Raw genomic sequence first — 16,470 nt, 5'->3', positions numbered from 1 at the left:
CTAACTCTAGGACTCCCTAAAACCTAAGACTCCCTAAAACTTAGGACACGACACGACACCGGTGTTCCTAAATTGGGCTCTAAGGGTCCTTACGACGGAAACCGTAATCCAACGGTTCCGAGAGACACGAGGTGAATCGATTTCAGTTCTTGAGGTTAGTGAAAAAAGGGATGGAAGAGATGATGAAATAGTGTGAGGGAATGAGAAAGATAGAGAAAGGTGCGACTGAACTTGGGAGTGCCAAATTGCCTACGTACCCCGCGATGGGGATCAAGCCACACGTAGTTCCGCTGGCGAGGTTGCTTGGATTTTGGAAGACAGAATTGGTATTTGTATCTGGAATCGGGTTTGCATTTGAGCATTGGACTTGAGATTCAGAAACATTGATCTAGCAATGGGATTTTGGAATTGGGAATTTGCATCAAAGAATTGAGCATATAGGAATCATCAAGGGTTTGAATTTTCGGAATTCAAAGTGGGCGGGCTTATGAGATTCGGCCAAATGGATTCAGACATGCGACTCGGATTGTGTTGGGATATTACTTGGTTGGATTGGGTTAATGGTTAGGGTCAAGTGAGTCGGGTCTAAGTTAGGAGCAAACCCGAGACTAGCCATGGTCTAACTAGGAGGAAGCAGGGTACAAACCAGGGTGCGGACCAGGGTGCACCAGGGTGCGAACCAGCAGGGAACCAGGGTGCGAACCAGCAGGGGAACCAGGGTGCAACCAGCAGGGAACCTGGGTGCAACCAGCAGCGAACCTGGGTGCGAACCAGCAGGGAACCAGGGTGCGAACCAGCAGGGGAACCAGGGTGCAACCAGGAGGGAACCTGGGTGCAACCAGCAGCGAACCTGGGTGCAACCAGGGTCTAACCAAAGTGCGAACCAGCAGGGAACCAGGGTGCGAACCAATATCGAACCAGGGTGCGAACCAGTAGGGAACCAGGGTGCAACCAGCAGGGAACCAGGGTGCAACCAGTAGGGAACCAGGGTGCAACCAGCAGGGGAACCAGGGTGCGAATCAGTAGGGAACCAGGGTGCAACCAGCATCGAACCTGGGTGCAACCAGCAGCGAACCTGGGTGCAACCAGGGTCTAACCAGAGGCTAACCAGGGGGAAAACGGACCCTACATGCTTCCTAACATGGTTTTTCTTTTAAAGTAAAAGATATGCATGAAAACAGACCCTACATAGAATTGAAATAAATGCCTACCTCTTTGGAAACCCACTTTGTGTTTGATTTTTCTTTGATGTTAATTCCTTGAAGATGATTCCTTGCTTGATAATGACTGCTTTTGATATATATCACCCAACGTATAAAATCACCCGATCCGGCAAGAATGGCCGAACCCTTGAAGAGATGAGGGAGAGGGATGAATTTTCTAAGAGAGGGGTTCTTTTCTCTTCTCTTGGATGGTGGGATGAGAGGGTATTTATAGGAGAATGGGATAGGAGGTTAGGTGAGGTTAGGTGGTTTTGGATGGTTAGGATGAGAGGATGAGGTTAGGTAAGGTTAGGTGGGGTTAGGTAAGGTTAGGTGAGGTTAGGTGAGGTTAGGTGAGGTTTGGATGGTTAGGATGAGAGGAGAGGTTATGTGAGGTTAGGTGAGGTTTGGATGGTTAGGATGAGAGGAGAGGTTAGGTGGTTTTGGATGGTTAGACCCAGGTCAAGATCTACCATTGATCTAACGATTTACGGAAATCGGGTCTCGGAATGGAATCAGGGTCCGGGCTATGAAGTGACCCTAGCTTATTTTGTCCTGATTGATGATTCGTAAAGTCAGATCAAGATATTAATGACCTAAAACATATAAATCAATGATAGAGGGGGTTCTCACATGGATTTAACACACTAATTTCTTTGTTGATTAAAACAAAACAAAATGGGGTGTCTACAGATGCCCCTCTTTGGTAGAGATGACGTAGTCATTGAATACCAAAGCAAAAAATGACAAAACCATTTTGCGTAGCTTTAATCGACAAAGAACTCTCTAGACACAATGTACCTTAACATAATGCAACCTTCACATAATGCAATACCCTAGATGAAATCCTGGAATTTGGAATGCAAAAAAAAAAAAAAAAAAAAAAAAAAAAAAAAAAAAAAAATCCCGCTGCGGTGCCGCTCACAAACGGGCAACGAGAGAAGATGAGACCATTCACAAATGGATTCAGAAAATGAGATACCGTTCAGAAACGGGCTCAAAGAGGATAGGAGGCCATTCACAAATGGATTCGGACAATGAGGTATCGTTCACAAACGGTCTCTAGGAGGATAAGAGACCATTCACAAATGGACTCGAGAAATGAGGCACCGTTCACAAACGGGCTCAAGGAGGACATGAGACCATTCCCAAATGGACTCAGAAAACGAGACACCGTTCACAAACGGGTTCAAGGAGAAGACGAAACCATTCACAAATGAACTCGAGAAATGAGGCGCCGTTCACAAACGGGCTCAAGGAGAACACGAGACCATTCACAAATGAACTCGAGAAATGAGGCGCCGTTCACAAACGGGCTCAAGGAGAACACGAGACCATTCACAAATGAACTCGAGAAATGAGGCGCCGTTCACAAACGGGCTCAAGGAGAACACGAGACCATTCACAAATGGACTCAGAAAATGGGACACCGTTTACAAACGGGTTCAAGGAGAAGACGAGACCATTCACAAATGAACTCGAGAAATGAGGCGCCGTTCACAAACGGGCTCAAGGAGAACACGAGACCATTCACAAATGGACTCGAGAAATGAGGCACCGTTCACAAACGGGCTCAAGGAGAACACGAGACCATTCACAAATGGACTCAGAAAATGGGACACCGTTTACAAACGGGTTCAAGGAGAAGACGAGACCATTCACAAATGAACTCGAGAAATGAGGCGTCGTTCACAAACGGGCTCAAGGAGAACATGAGACCATTCACAAATGGACTCGGAAAAAGGAGACACCGTTCACAAACGGGTTCAAGGAGAAGACGAGACCATTTACAAATGGACTCGAGAAAAGAGGTACCGTTCACAAACGGGCTCAAAGAAACAAGAGAATTTTTATGAACTTGAATTTGTCGTAGGATTGGATTTTTTTGAATTAAGGATTTGGATTTGATAAATTTTTTATTTTTGGGAAATGAGGTACCGTCCGTAAACGGGCTCAAGGAGAAGACGAGACCATTCACAAATGGCCTCGAGAAAAGAGGCACCGTTCACAAACGGGCTCAAAGAGGACATGAGATTTTTTGTAGGATTGGATTTTTTTTTTTTTTAAGTAAGGATTTGGATTTGCTAAATTTTTTATTTTTGGGAAATGAGGTACCGTCCGTAAACGAGCTCAAGGAGAAGACGAGACCATTCACAAATGGCCTCGAGAATGAAGTACCGTTCACAAACGGGCTTAAGGAGATGACGGGACCATTTACAAATGGACTCGAGAAATGAGGCACCGTTCACAAACGGGCTCAAAGAAACAAGATAGCTTTGATTGATGAACTCAACAACGAAGAATTTAGAGTTTTTTCATGAACTTGAATTTGACATAGGATTGGATTTGATGAATTTTTGATTTTTCAGAAATAAGGCACCGTCCACAAACGGGCTCAAGGAGGGCATGAGACCATTCACAAATAGACTCAGAAAATGAAGTACCGTTCACAAACGGGCTTAAGGAGAAGACAGGACCATTTACAAATGGACTCGAGAAATGAGGCACCGTTCACAAACGGGCTCAAAGAAACAAGATAGCTTTGATTGACGAACTCAACAACGAAGAATTTAGAGTTTTTTCATGAACTTGAATTTGACATAGGATTGGATTTGATGAATTTTTGATTTTTCAGAAATAAGGCACCGTCCACAAACGGGCTCAAGGAGGACATGAGACCGTAAATGGACTCAGAAAAATGAGACACCGTTCACAAACGGGTTCAAGGAGAAGACGAGACCATTTACAAATGGACTCGAGAAAAGAGGCACCGTTCACAAACAGGCTCAAAGAAACAAGATAGCTTTGATTGATGAATTCAATAACGAAGAATTTAGAGATTTTTCATGAACTTGAATTTGACATAGGATTGGATTTGATGAATTTTTGATTTTTTTGAACTTAATGAAATCGAGGATGTTATAGATCGTGCCTGACAAAGATATCGGAAACTAGGACTTTGACGAATGATGAAACGGCAAACCGAAGAACCATTACTAACAAGAATGGATTAGAAACACTTTTATGAAACTTCAACAAGATTTTTCTCAAAGAGACTGCTGGTCTTGTCTTTGGGGATTTGGATGACTGAAACCTTGAACAAGACACTTGAAATTGGTAATCTAGAACAACGGCTCTCTTGGATATAATCATGGAAAAGTGGGACTTGCCTCTTGATAGGTGTTTAGATAAACATTTCTTAACCAGGAAAGTATTTAACTAACTGGAAGGAAATTCTGAATTTTAACGGTTCATCTTTCTGAGAAATTGGCTCGACCATCATTGCATCTGAGGCTCTTCCAAGCTTAAGATGCCTTCCTGGGGTATGATCTTTTTACGGAAGCTGGGCTTTCTGATGTTTCTACTTCTGAATTCTTCTGGGTTGATCATCTTTGAAATATAGCTGTTTGACTAGATTCTCGAACTTTTTCAGGTACAATCGCAGGGAGCTGACGAGGCCGGGCCTCCTTCACCGAGACAGTTGCATCATTTGGACATATGGATGACGATTGACTCTTTTTAAATAGAAAACTTAGATAAAAGGCACTACTCAAAGGATTGAGGAGCTCTAAAGGAGTGAACATAGAATAACAACGATTGATTAACTACACTGACAGACACAGTAATGCTTCTGACTTAGTTAACGTTTTATTTGGTAAGTCTATCCTTTCAAGGAATATTTTTTTCAATTGGTAAACACTGGACTTTTTCCTTAAAACAATAATGCCTCAATGATTTAATTACAACTCCTAGGATTGCTTAGCTCCAATGCCCCCAGTTTTGAGGATGTCACTTGAATTTGTTTGAACTTCAATTGATCTTCAGTCCTGATACCGGCTGTAACCTTCTTATAAATTTGCTTGAACTTCAGTTGATCTTCAGTCTTGATACTGGCTGTAGCCTTCTTATAATGATTCTCTTACCGTGACCAAGTCACCTCTTCAGGGTTTTTAACTTGGCGGACCGTGGTAGCCTTAACTTTTGCCTGAACCGTCTTTCTAGGTTTTCGATTCAGCAGGCTATCCCCTTAGCTTTTGCCTAAGCCGCCCTTTCGGGTTTTCAACTTAACAGGGGAATGATCTTAAATTTTGCCTAAACCGCCCTTTCAGGTTTTCAGTCTAGCAGATCTTCAAACTCCATTTTTTTTTTATTCATCATCATTTTTTTTTTTTGTTTCGGGACCTAGATCATTAGTTCTGAACACCGGAAGGACTTTATAGGTAGGATAGGGCTTTTCAAAGAATGGCTTAAGGCTCGACAAAGATTTCGACCGAACCTATGAATAGGTTGCATACATATCCCAAGATAGGAATCAGGTCGTGTGTAGTTCAGGGCGAATGCCCCTAGTTTGAAGATAAATTGTTTGAAGGTTAATTGATTTTTTCCTTTTTTTCTTTCTTTCTGGAATGATTGACCTCTCTTCTTTTGGAACTGGTCCCTCTTTTTTTTTTGGAACGATTACATTTCTTTTCCTTTTTTCTCTTTTTTTTGAATCGACCGAACTCGGTTTAACCGAGCTGCCTACGTACCCCAGTGTAGGGATCAGGTCTCGCGTAGTTCGGGGCGAATGCCCCGAGTTTGATGGGTTTTCAAGAAAATTTGATTTAGGCTCGAAGGATTTGCAAATCGGTATTCTTTTGACATTGGGTTCTGATTTTGAGATTTATTCGGCCAAAGGAGGCCTTCCGATGTTCAGATTGAGAATCGATCTAGGTTACTAGAGTCCCTCTGGTACTGATTATTTTTTTTTCTTTTTTTTTTCACGGAGCTTGACGGCATTTCCAGGTAAGATAATGGATCTTCTTCTTTCAAGATTCTAATGCATGCTGTAGACTTTCATAGAGCGAAACTTGTTCTTTGACATCCTCCATCTATGGATTCGTACTCTTGATATCTGATGATCACTTTTCAATGCTTGCTCTTGAACTTCTTATCTTGAATTTGTTGGCTTTATGTTATGAATTTGAGAACCAAGGTCATTGATTGGAAATATGAAAGTTGTTTCCACTCTATGCCCCTTGTATAGCATATATCTTCTCACTTTCTTCATTTTCTTTGAGCTTTCCATCTATGTCTTGCCCCTGGTATCGGTTGTAGCTTTTCTAGACAATCTTCTTATTCTTGAAATAATTTTATCAATTCTTCACACTCTTTAGAGGGTAATGTATTTTCAATCGGCATTCACTGAATCAAAGTTTCAGTGCCAGTGTTTATCATTTCAATTTCATCTTTGAAAGGTTGGGATTGGCGCTCCTCCTCTCGTTCAAGTAATTGCTGTGACTCAAGTGGAGTTTCGTCAATTTTGTCCTCATTTGAAGAGGGAGTCTTATTTTAAGATCAGAAGCACACTTAAGAACAGACACAAGTGAACTTTTTGGAACTGACTGAAATTTTATTTAAAGAAAAGCTATTACATCAGACGACCTATCCTGAACATGCTCAGGATTCACAACTCTAAATAAGAAAGGGAAACAGAAGATAACTTGCCTGGACTAGGCATTGACCTTTAACTGTAAGACCGGACTCAACAATTATACTGACCATGATGACTGACTCAACATAAAATAGTAAGTGACTAAAACTTTAACTGCTGCAACTGCTTGGCGTTGAAGGCTCGGCGAAGGCTGGTTCGTTCTGAACATCATCATGGCTGATACTTTCAATTTTGGACAATGATGACTGATTCGCATAGGGAAATGCCCCTAGCTCAAGGATTCTGAGAGTGAACTCTGAAGGACTTAGCAAAATAATCTTGAAAAAGGTAGCCCCTAGAGGAGGAACAGACCAGGGGTACAAGCAAGATTGGATTATCTGGACCAGGCATGATCAGATCATGAGAACGCATAATCGAAAGATTGTGAGATTCTGCATCTGCCAGTTAGGGGATGGCATGAAGATACGATCGAATCGTATGACAGAAGAACGAAAGACGCACGATCAAAAGATTAGATGAGATAGCATAAGATTGCTTTCAACGGATAGATCATGAATGACTAATCCTATGAGATCTTTGGAAATGATGGGATTTATATCCTAACTCAAAGAGAATTTTTTTTTTTCACATTTTATCAGTGTTACCTGAAGGCATCAACCTTAATCCTAATCTATCGGAGTGGAGAGAGAATCTCGACTCATGACTTTGTTCGTGTATATAAGGACCGATCGTGACCATTGGAAGATGGACCACGGCCTAATCTAGACACCAATGGGTAGGATATCCTAAACTAGGCTCACACACGTGATGCACATGTGTTCGTATACTACATGCATGTGTGGGTTAATCTAGGGGTAAGGCCAAGAGTTCCCTTAGCGCGAATCCCTGCTCGATATACTGTACCAGTGTCCGGCGTATCAGTACGTGAACAAGAGATCCGTTTACGTACCATAAAGGTACCAGGCTAAGGGTGGAATGCTTCTCTAGCACAGAGGCACCAAGTGATGAAATCCCAGTCAACCATGCTAGATAACACTCCGGGCTCCTAAAATAGGACGTGTGTGCACGTGAGATGCAAGGGTTTAGATGCAAGTGATGTAAGTGTGTGCAATAAGTTCGCGCGATCTATGATGCCTTCAGGTTTTGTTAGATTAAGTTTGAGTAAAATGTGATGAGAAAATAAAATAAGACAAACTAATCTGACAAGTATACAAGAGATAGAGTTCTTATGAGCCAGTTAAATTAAATTCAAATGAATTATCTTTTGGAATTTTAATGAAGTTAGGTGATCCCCAGCAGAGTCGCCAGACTGTGGGACATGATCCCGCGAGAGGGGCGTGGGGCGCGAGCCGCCGCGCTCTCTCTCTTGGTCTCTCGTTCCCACGCGATTGGCGTGTGCATTTTAATATTGATTTGAATTCGTCTTTCCTGTGGACTTGGGATCACTAAGGCAATCCGAATTCCACACGAAAGAGACTGACAGAGTCGCCACCTAGATGTGGGATCTAGGACCCGTAATTAACCAGAAATCTAGACTCGCTACCTGGTTACGAGAATGGAAGGTATGGGGAGTTATCCACCACATGCACCATTCTTGTCCGATAATCGGTCTTCGATTCCAAAAGCTAACTCTTTTAAATTTATTTTAAATGGCTCATTCAACTCTATGTTAATGTGCGAACTAAGTGACATGCATCCTAGAATCTAATTTCAATGTGAATCCTAGATGTGTATCTTGATTTATTAATTTGTCTGGATTCATTCTACGTGAAAGTTCTCCTAGAATTCTAATTTCATGGAAAACCCTAACTGATTTGATTAAGTATTTACAAGAAAATTAATATACAAAACACCACAATTTGTTGTGGTGCCGACTCGCGGGTGGTATGCCGTCAGACATCCAAGCTGCCTACGTACCCAAGCCTCACTGGGATCAGAGTCGACGTAGTTCGGTGCACCTAAGCTAAGCTACTTATGCCTAACTCAACTAGGACACCGACCTAGACGGGATTGACTGTTTCAACAGTTTTAGGAGAAGTTATTTAATTCAAGTTGAGGATTTTATTATCTTAGGATTTCATCTAAGATGCTATATGATTCTCATCTAAATGCAAATGGTCCCTTAGACTAATGCAGGTTTGCCTACATCCTAGTTTACTAGGCTTGTCCTAGGGAAAGATTGGGTGACTAGTGTAACTAGACCTATGGCACGGTTGCTATACATAGCAAACGTCCGTGATGAGGCTGGACTCCTAACTCTAGGACTCCCTAAAACCTAAGACTCCCTAAAACTTAGGACACGACACGACACCGGTGTTCCTAAATTGGGCTCTAAGGGTCCTTACGACGGAAACCGTAATCCAACGGTTCCGAGAGACACGAGGTGAATCGATTTCAGTTCTTGAGGTTAGTGAAAAAAGGGATGGAAGAGATGATGAAATAGTGTGAGGGAATGAGAAAGATAGAGAAAGGTGCGACTGAACTTGGGAGTGCCAAATTGCCTACGTACCCCGCGATGGGGATCAAGCCACACGTAGTTCCGCTGGCGAGGTTGCTTGGATTTTGGAAGACAGAATTGGTATTTGTATCTGGAATCGGGTTTGCATTTGAGCATTGGACTTGAGATTCAGAAACATTGATCTAGCAATGGGATTTTGGAATTGGGAATTTGCATCAAAGAATTGAGCATATAGGAATCATCAAGGGTTTGAATTTTCGGAATTCAAAGTGGGCGGGCTTATGAGATTCGGCCAAATGGATTCAGACATGCGACTCGGATTGTGTTGGGATATTACTTGGTTGGATTGGGTTAATGGTTAGGGTCAAGTGAGTCGGGTCTAAGTTAGGAGCAAACCCGAGACTAGCCATGGTCTAACTAGGAGGAAGCAGGGTACAAACCAGGGTGCGGACCAGGGTGCACCAGGGTGCGAACCAGCAGGGAACCAGGGTGCGAACCAGCAGGGGAACCAGGGTGCAACCAGCAGGGAACCTGGGTGCAACCAGCAGCGAACCTGGGTGCGAACCAGCAGGGAACCAGGGTGCGAACCAGCAGGGGAACCAGGGTGCAACCAGGAGGGAACCTGGGTGCAACCAGCAGCGAACCTGGGTGCAACCAGGGTCTAACCAAAGTGCGAACCAGCAGGGAACCAGGGTGCGAACCAATATCGAACCAGGGTGCGAACCAGTAGGGAACCAGGGTGCAACCAGCAGGGAACCAGGGTGCAACCAGTAGGGAACCAGGGTGCAACCAGCAGGGGAACCAGGGTGCGAATCAGTAGGGAACCAGGGTGCAACCAGCATCGAACCTGGGTGCAACCAGCAGCGAACCTGGGTGCAACCAGGGTCTAACCAGAGGCTAACCAGGGGGAAAACGGACCCTACATGCTTCCTAACATGGTTTTTCTTTTAAAGTAAAAGATATGCATGAAAACAGACCCTACATAGAATTGAAATAAATGCCTACCTCTTTGGAAACCCACTTTGTGTTTGATTTTTCTTTGATGTTAATTCCTTGAAGATGATTCCTTGCTTGATAATGACTGCTTTTGATATATATCACCCAACGTATAAAATCACCCGATCCGGCAAGAATGGCCGAACCCTTGAAGAGATGAGGGAGAGGGATGAATTTTCTAAGAGAGGGGTTCTTTTCTCTTCTCTTGGATGGTGGGATGAGAGGGTATTTATAGGAGAATGGGATAGGAGGTTAGGTGAGGTTAGGTGGTTTTGGATGGTTAGGATGAGAGGATGAGGTTAGGTAAGGTTAGGTGGGGTTAGGTAAGGTTAGGTGAGGTTAGGTGAGGTTAGGTGAGGTTTGGATGGTTAGGATGAGAGGAGAGGTTATGTGAGGTTAGGTGAGGTTTGGATGGTTAGGATGAGAGGAGAGGTTAGGTGGTTTTGGATGGTTAGACCCAGGTCAAGATCTACCATTGATCTAACGATTTACGGAAATCGGGTCTCGGAATGGAATCAGGGTCCGGGCTATGAAGTGACCCTAGCTTATTTTGTCCTGATTGATGATTCGTAAAGTCAGATCAAGATATTAATGACCTAAAACATATAAATCAATGATAGAGGGGGTTCTCACATGGATTTAACACACTAATTTCTTTGTTGATTAAAACAAAACAAAATGGGGTGTCTACAGATGCCCCTCTTTGGTAGAGATGACGTAGTCATTGAATACCAAAGCAAAAAATGACAAAACCATTTTGCGTAGCTTTAATCGACAAAGAACTCTCTAGACACAATGTACCTTAACATAATGCAACCTTCACATAATGCAATACCCTAGATGAAATCCTGGAATTTGGAATGCAAAAAAAAAAAAAAAAAAAAAAAAAAAAAAAAAAAAAAATCCCGCTGCGGTGCCGCTCACAAACGGGCAACGAGAGAAGATGAGACCATTCACAAATGGATTCAGAAAATGAGATACCGTTCAGAAACGGGCTCAAAGAGGATAGGAGGCCATTCACAAATGGATTCGGACAATGAGGTATCGTTCACAAACGGTCTCTAGGAGGATAAGAGACCATTCACAAATGGACTCGAGAAATGAGGCACCGTTCACAAACGGGCTCAAGGAGGACATGAGACCATTCCCAAATGGACTCAGAAAACGAGACACCGTTCACAAACGGGTTCAAGGAGAAGACGAAACCATTCACAAATGAACTCGAGAAATGAGGCGCCGTTCACAAACGGGCTCAAGGAGAACACGAGACCATTCACAAATGAACTCGAGAAATGAGGCGCCGTTCACAAACGGGCTCAAGGAGAACACGAGACCATTCACAAATGAACTCGAGAAATGAGGCGCCGTTCACAAACGGGCTCAAGGAGAACACGAGACCATTCACAAATGGACTCAGAAAATGGGACACCGTTTACAAACGGGTTCAAGGAGAAGACGAGACCATTCACAAATGAACTCGAGAAATGAGGCGCCGTTCACAAACGGGCTCAAGGAGAACACGAGACCATTCACAAATGGACTCGAGAAATGAGGCACCGTTCACAAACGGGCTCAAGGAGAACACGAGACCATTCACAAATGGACTCAGAAAATGGGACACCGTTTACAAACGGGTTCAAGGAGAAGACGAGACCATTCACAAATGAACTCGAGAAATGAGGCGTCGTTCACAAACGGGCTCAAGGAGAACATGAGACCATTCACAAATGGACTCGGAAAAAGGAGACACCGTTCACAAACGGGTTCAAGGAGAAGACGAGACCATTTACAAATGGACTCGAGAAAAGAGGTACCGTTCACAAACGGGCTCAAAGAAACAAGAGAATTTTTATGAACTTGAATTTGTCGTAGGATTGGATTTTTTTGAATTAAGGATTTGGATTTGATAAATTTTTTATTTTTGGGAAATGAGGTACCGTCCGTAAACGGGCTCAAGGAGAAGACGAGACCATTCACAAATGGCCTCGAGAAAAGAGGCACCGTTCACAAACGGGCTCAAAGAGGACATGAGATTTTTTGTAGGATTGGATTTTTTTTTTTTTTAAGTAAGGATTTGGATTTGCTAAATTTTTTATTTTTGGGAAATGAGGTACCGTCCGTAAACGAGCTCAAGGAGAAGACGAGACCATTCACAAATGGCCTCGAGAATGAAGTACCGTTCACAAACGGGCTTAAGGAGATGACGGGACCATTTACAAATGGACTCGAGAAATGAGGCACCGTTCACAAACGGGCTCAAAGAAACAAGATAGCTTTGATTGATGAACTCAACAACGAAGAATTTAGAGTTTTTTCATGAACTTGAATTTGACATAGGATTGGATTTGATGAATTTTTGATTTTTCAGAAATAAGGCACCGTCCACAAACGGGCTCAAGGAGGGCATGAGACCATTCACAAATAGACTCAGAAAATGAAGTACCGTTCACAAACGGGCTTAAGGAGAAGACAGGACCATTTACAAATGGACTCGAGAAATGAGGCACCGTTCACAAACGGGCTCAAAGAAACAAGATAGCTTTGATTGACGAACTCAACAACGAAGAATTTAGAGTTTTTTCATGAACTTGAATTTGACATAGGATTGGATTTGATGAATTTTTGATTTTTCAGAAATAAGGCACCGTCCACAAACGGGCTCAAGGAGGACATGAGACCGTAAATGGACTCAGAAAAATGAGACACCGTTCACAAACGGGTTCAAGGAGAAGACGAGACCATTTACAAATGGACTCGAGAAAAGAGGCACCGTTCACAAACAGGCTCAAAGAAACAAGATAGCTTTGATTGATGAATTCAATAACGAAGAATTTAGAGATTTTTCATGAACTTGAATTTGACATAGGATTGGATTTGATGAATTTTTGATTTTTTTGAACTTAATGAAATCGAGGATGTTATAGATCGTGCCTGACAAAGATATCGGAAACTAGGACTTTGACGAATGATGAAACGGCAAACCGAAGAACCATTACTAACAAGAATGGATTAGAAACACTTTTATGAAACTTCAACAAGATTTTTCTCAAAGAGACTGCTGGTCTTGTCTTTGGGGATTTGGATGACTGAAACCTTGAACAAGACACTTGAAATTGGTAATCTAGAACAACGGCTCTCTTGGATATAATCATGGAAAAGTGGGACTTGCCTCTTGATAGGTGTTTAGATAAACATTTCTTAACCAGGAAAGTATTTAACTAACTGGAAGGAAATTCTGAATTTTAACGGTTCATCTTTCTGAGAAATTGGCTCGACCATCATTGCATCTGAGGCTCTTCCAAGCTTAAGATGCCTTCCTGGGGTATGATCTTTTTACGGAAGCTGGGCTTTCTGATGTTTCTACTTCTGAATTCTTCTGGGTTGATCATCTTTGAAATATAGCTGTTTGACTAGATTCTCGAACTTTTTCAGGTACAATCGCAGGGAGCTGACGAGGCCGGGCCTCCTTCACCGAGACAGTTGCATCATTTGGACATATGGATGACGATTGACTCTTTTTAAATAGAAAACTTAGATAAAAGGCACTACTCAAAGGATTGAGGAGCTCTAAAGGAGTGAACATAGAATAACAACGATTGATTAACTACACTGACAGACACAGTAATGCTTCTGACTTAGTTAACGTTTTATTTGGTAAGTCTATCCTTTCAAGGAATATTTTTTTCAGCGAACCTGGGTGCAACCAGGGTCTAACCAAAGTGCGAACCAGCAGGGAACCAGGGTGCGAACCAATATCGAACCAGGGTGCGAACCAGTAGGGAACCAGGGTGCAACCAGCAGGGAACCAGGGTGCAACCAGTAGGGAACCAGGGTGCAACCAGCAGGGGAACCAGGGTGCGAATCAGTAGGGAACCAGGGTGCAACCAGCATCGAACCTGGGTGCAACCAGCAGCGAACCTGGGTGCAACCAGGGTCTAACCAGAGGCTAACCAGGGGGAAAACGGACCCTACATGCTTCCTAACATGGTTTTTCTTTTAAAGTAAAAGATATGCATGAAAACAGACCCTACATAGAATTGAAATAAATGCCTACCTCTTTGGAAACCCACTTTGTGTTTGATTTTTCTTTGATGTTAATTCCTTGAAGATGATTCCTTGCTTGATAATGACTGCTTTTGATATATATCACCCAACGTATAAAATCACCCGATCCGGCAAGAATGGCCGAACCCTTGAAGAGATGAGGGAGAGGGATGAATTTTCTAAGAGAGGGGTTCTTTTCTCTTCTCTTGGATGGTGGGATGAGAGGGTATTTATAGGAGAATGGGATAGGAGGTTAGGTGAGGTTAGGTGGTTTTGGATGGTTAGGATGAGAGGATGAGGTTAGGTAAGGTTAGGTGGGGTTAGGTAAGGTTAGGTGAGGTTAGGTGAGGTTAGGTGAGGTTTGGATGGTTAGGATGAGAGGAGAGGTTATGTGAGGTTAGGTGAGGTTTGGATGGTTAGGATGAGAGGAGAGGTTAGGTGGTTTTGGATGGTTAGACCCAGGTCAAGATCTACCATTGATCTAACGATTTACGGAAATCGGGTCTCGGAATGGAATCAGGGTCCGGGCTATGAAGTGACCCTAGCTTATTTTGTCCTGATTGATGATTCGTAAAGTCAGATCAAGATATTAATGACCTAAAACATATAAATCAATGATAGAGGGGGTTCTCACATGGATTTAACACACTAATTTCTTTGTTGATTAAAACAAAACAAAATGGGGTGTCTACAGGATCGAGTTAATTCGATTTGTTAAACTTAATGATTTTTAATTTTTGAGGATTTTCGATTCCTAAACATCTAAGGAATACCAAAGGCTCTATGGTTCGCAAGTTTCGGCCTCGAATCGCAACCATGGAAGGGAATCGTGCTCTTAACACTTGTATAATTTAGCACGTAAATTATAGTATCTTATTGCCTGGCATATTTCTCAGAATTTTCGTGGACAGTGGACCTCGGAGCCAATATCATACTATAATTTACGCACTCCAATTATGCAGGATTAATCGCAATTAGTATACGATTACGGTTGCGATATCGGCAGTTAGACTATCGCGGTATAGCAAATTTACAATGGAGATCTATGAATCCTAAGGTTTCTGTTTCAAACAAGTTAGGGATTAAATTCATGATGTAAAGTTAAGATTTGTTAGAGGTTTTTACTGACTTTTGTACTGATTTGCTATTAAATTATGATTTATAGATTAAGACAAAATTTAAATCAGATTATAGATTAAGACAACAACTTAAAGCATATCAATTTCAAATTAATCCAAACTTTCACAGAATAGAGATCTAGATTATTATAGCTTATTGGAAAACTTATATGAATTTTCATTAAGATTTGATATCAATTTCCAATTTATCAAAATTCAAATCAGTTCATAGATTAACACAGTAACTTATAGCATATCAATTTCAAATTAATTCAAATTTTCAAAGAATAAAGATAATCATGAGATTAGACTACGGTATGACTTTCATGGACTTTTATTACAATTTAATGTCAACTGAAATTCACACAAAAATCAGATGAAACCAAAGAATACTTAAAGAGCAAACCTAATAGTATCCTAAAATCAAATAAAAAATTCCAGTAGATATATAATACATTATAAAATTTTCTATCAAAATTTCAAAACTTAAAAATTAAATCACCTCCATAAAATCGATTTTTAAATAAAAAGGGGAATTTCTTTTCTAGGAATTGAAACCCATTTATTAAAATAAATTACAAAACCATATTAAAACTTTGCAAGACCAATTGAAATTTTTTATCTAACATTCCAGTAACCAAAGTTACTGGTTTGTAAAGAAAAATTTCAAAAATTTACTAATTTAATACGAAAACGAATTATGGCAGTTAAACGAAGAAGCGATTAGAAAAGAAATAAAAAAACCTCTTTTCGAAGAAAAAAATTTCATCAGAAATTCAATTTGTTATTGAACATTAATTCTGGAGAGTTTCATCAATTTGTAAAACATTCTGATATTTATTAAAAATGACCGAAATTTAAAATAATTTAAAACCGGATTGAACAAATTCAAAAAAATCCGAAAATTTTTGGGTGTTCTGAAAATCAAAACATTGGTTTGGAAACAAGATTTCACAAATTTTGGACATGGTTTGATATACTTTTGGATTCGTTCATCAAGAAATAACCCCTTTCGGGGTTATTGTTTGAAAAATAGAATGAAAATTAAAACGGCCAAACCTCGATTGGACATTAAGTTTCCAGTAATATTTTATTTTATAGAAATCCCAAAAAATATCAGTTTTTAAAGAAACCCACGTTTTCTAACACTTGCTTTGATAATCCGATTTAAATCCATATTGAATAAAAAATGAAAGAAAATCATTATTAAATGGAGGA

At 41.3% G+C, this 16,470-nt stretch overlaps 1 long non-coding RNA gene across 1 annotated transcript; it reads right to left on the bottom strand.

The window, feature by feature from the left end:
- Positions 1–5,940: 5,940 nt before the first annotated feature.
- On the bottom strand, positions 5,941–10,546 carry LOC143881206 (uncharacterized). The gene is made up of 2 exons (XR_013251907.1): positions 10,100–10,546; positions 5,941–7,073 (listed from the first exon to the last, which is right to left on the bottom strand). It is a non-coding gene; the product is annotated as an uncharacterized LOC143881206 (long non-coding RNA).
- Between the last annotated feature and the right edge of the window lie 5,924 nt (positions 10,547–16,470).

Source organism: Tasmannia lanceolata, unplaced genomic scaffold (assembly GCF_043159265.1).
Source record: "Tasmannia lanceolata isolate RefF3 unplaced genomic scaffold, GAP_Taslan_0.1 ptg000007l, whole genome shotgun sequence".
NCBI lineage: Eukaryota > Viridiplantae > Streptophyta > Magnoliopsida > Canellales > Winteraceae > Tasmannia > Tasmannia lanceolata.
This window is presented reverse-complemented; position numbering and strand designations above follow the sequence as displayed.